Below are 4,031 nucleotides of genomic sequence, written 5' to 3'. Positions count from 1 at the left end.
ACAGTACCCATCACTGTACCCATCACTGTATCATCACTGTAACCACGACTGTACCCATCACTGTACCAATCACTGTACCCATCACTGTACCATCACTTTAACCATCACTGTACCCATCACTGTACCATCACTGTACCCATCACTGTACCCGTTACTGTACCATTACAGTACCCATCACTGTACCATCACTGTACCATCACAGTACCCATCACTGTACCCGTCACTGTACCATCACTGTACCCATCACTGTACCCGTCACTGTACCATCACAGTACCCATCACTGTACCATCACAGTACCCATCACTGTACCCATCACTGTACCATCACTGTACCCATCACTGTACCATCACTTTAACCATCACTGTACCCATCACTGTATCATCACTGTACCAATCACTGTACCCATCACTGTGCCATCACTTTAACCATCACTGTACCCATCACTGTACCATCACAGTACCATCACAGTACCCATCACTGTACCATCACAGTACCATCACAGTACCCATCACTGTACCATCACTTTAACCATCACTGTACCCATCACTGTACCCATCACATTACCCATCACTGTACCATCACTGTACCCATCACTGTACCATCACTGTACCCATCACTGTATCATCACTGTACCCATGACTGTACCCATCACTGTACCAATCACTGTACCCATCACTGTACCATCACTGTACCCATCACTGTACCCATCACTGTACCATCACTGTACCCATCACTATACCATCACAATACCCATCACTGTACCATCACTGTACCCTTCACTGTACCATCACAGTACCCATCACTGTACCATCACTGTACCATCACTGTACTATCACTGTACCATCACTGTACCATCACTGTACCATCACAGTTCCCACTGTACCATCACTTTAACCATCACAGTACCCATCACTGTACCATCACTGTACCCATCACAGTACCCATCACTGTACCATCACTGTACCATCACTTTAACCATCACAGTACCCATCACTGTACCATCACTGTACCATCACTGTAACATGTTCACTACTATTACCAACCTACCAGACACACAGACCTCACTAACAGTGAGGTCTCACACCCTCCTCCTCTTTAGATAGTCCTTGTTGTATCTGTGTGCACCATAGTACAAATATTGACGTACTAAGCAATTAGATAGTAGATCTTTGTACTATTCACTTTATAGAGTCCGAAAAATTGAAGCTAAAAAACAAACTTAAATATTGCTAGGCCAACTATAGCACACATATTTACTATATGAGACCTCAGCGAATATTAGGCTTAGGAAGGTTAGGCTAGTTTAGAATGTCTCTTATAAGTAGAAAATCGTTTTCCTGTTTGTCCAAAATCAATAGTACCGATTTCTACTTTGCAATTGCGTTGTACGTCGGTATATGTACTGTGGTCCTCATCCTTTGTATAAGTACTAGTCAAACAGTAGGATGGGCTGTATATACAGACACACACACTCGCTACAAACACGAACTAAAAACAACGAAACCAGGCTTGACCCTCCTGGTGTCAATAGCGGAGTCGGGGTCATGTTGTGACTGAAGGCGGACCCCAGAAGGTGGAACGTCATTAGTCTATGACTTTCCTCACGTCAAATGAGGAAGCCATGAAAAGTTTGATTAAATTCCTTTCAATTACAACATTATATGACTTCCTAATGTTTAATAGAGAGGCAGATTAATTACCCGGGGTGAGTACTGAGGCGGTGTAACTGTATGGCACTTGGAAGGGAGGTGAGGACCTGCTTAGTGCACAGATATTGTACATTATTACATAGACAAAGTTATACATCTATATCTATATAAAAGGCAATGTCTGTCTCATTGTCTGTGTGATCCAGGCTGGGGGGGGGGGCGATACTACCTTCACCCGACTTTGCAGGATAAGTGGTCTGGGGTACAGAATGTATGTAGGCAGGTCAGCGTCGGTCTTGTTGCTCCTGACAGAAGAGGCCGGCTTCAGTAGTGATAGTAGTGACCATTATATATAATGTAGAGGAACACGAAAACGTTTGAATTTTCGTTTATTTTTGCTACTAAATACTTATGCATAAAACACTGAATAACGTTTTTTTAGTAATTATTCTTGCATATATATATATATATATATATATATATATATATATATATATATATATATATATATATATATATATATATATATATATATATGTGTGTATATCACGAAAATAAACACGTGATTAAGAATGTGACAATGTCAGACCACGGAGGAAAAATGAAACAGGAAATTTCCTTAAGTACTTTCGTATATTAAATACATCTTCAGAAGGTCCAAACCTTCTGAAGATGTATTTAATATACGAAAGTACTTAAGGAAATTTCCTGTTTCATTTTTCCTCCGTGGTCTGACATTGTCATATATATATATATATATATATATATATATATATATATATATATATATATATATGAGAAATATCTATATATATATATATATATATATATATATATATATATATATATATATATATATATATATATATATATATATATATATGTGACGATAATCTCTTTCAAGAGAGATTGAGCCTGCTCTTCCCTACATATTTACGTCTTTACTTTATTGAAGATACGTCCACCAGTATCGCCAAACGTTTTGCCCAGGAAGCAAAGCGTACCAAGCACACCCCGACACACCGGCTACTGCCGCCGTAAACCAGCAAACTGCTCATTCTCCGCCTGCCTGTTGCTGATTGGCTGGTGTCTCGCCACACCTGCACTCACGCCACCACAAGAGTCGACGTCTGGGTCAGCAGCACGCCGACTCCTCAGAATATCTCTGTGCTCCTTGGAGTTGACATCTCTCTATTAGTAGACTAAGCCCTGGCTGTCGTGTACTAAGGGAGGTGGCAGCTTGAAGCCAGTATTCCCAGTACCTCACTTATTTGATTTATTTTAATTTGCACTTACTTGTCTTAGAGTAACTTTTCATTGCCAGTAATTATTCATGTTGTTTTGTTTGTTGACTTGTTTTGAATTTTACGAGATTGTCTTTATTCATATCTTGTTTTCTAGAGTAATTAAAATTTAATTGTTTATACATTGTGTTTTGTGTGTCTTCCCATTACCTTACCACAGACAAAAGAACAAACTTCTCTTTTTTTTTGTTATGTGACGAGGCCCTGCCCCCAGCTTTTGAAACAGCCGAACACCAACGCTTTACCATCACATTTCATGGGGGCCTGTCCACGGAGCTTCACTCAGGTACTGGTTCCAGATTGTAAATTTGTGGTAAGCGTATTTGGCTTTGGTAAAGTAACATTTCACTATTTTCAATATTCAATTTTATTTTCATATGGTGCTGTGTGTATTGTGCATTCCGAGAGTAGCATATGGTGAAGGTGAGACAACTTTGGATTACGTGGTGACTGTAGGCCTCAGTCATTCTCTTAATTGGTCATCTCTCCCTCCGTGTTATTACTCGTGTTTACCATGTTTTGTCCCTAGGATATTTCTCATATTTTCGGCAGATCATCATATTGGTACCCTGGTACTTTGGTCTGTCCCCGGGTCAAGTGCACTTCAAGTGCAAGTGCAAGTAATCTTCTGCAATCCGACGGTAGGAGGATAAAGAGGGCCATAGTTCCTCTCGCACGAACTTTAGTTGCTGAATTGGGACCTCAGCATCAGTTCTCGTCACCAGTTGACACCTCGCACCCCTACACGTCGGTCAGAGATGATGATATTAGTAGTGAAATATGTGACTAGAACCGCGTGCACCAGCTGCCAGGTGGCACTCCGTGAGTGTCACCTGACAGGTGGCGCGCAGGTGTCTAGTCACACAGGGTTTTTGGGGATTTTCCCGGAAGTTTGGCGCGTTTCGGACGCGTGTGAGCGTGTTGTGTTTGGGTATGTGGTCAGGAAAGCGAGTGAGTTATGTTGTTGGATGCCAGGTGGAGCGCGACGTTATCGTCGCAGCGCGGGTGTCTAGTCACAGGGGTTTGGGAGGGGAATTTCCCGGAAGTTTGGCGCGTGTCGGAGGTAATTGGAGGGCG

This window comes from Procambarus clarkii, chromosome 12, assembly GCF_040958095.1.
Source record: "Procambarus clarkii isolate CNS0578487 chromosome 12, FALCON_Pclarkii_2.0, whole genome shotgun sequence".
Lineage (NCBI taxonomy): Eukaryota > Metazoa > Arthropoda > Malacostraca > Decapoda > Cambaridae > Procambarus > Procambarus clarkii.
The sequence above is the reverse complement of the archived record's forward strand: the minus strand, read 5'-3'. Positions refer to the sequence as shown.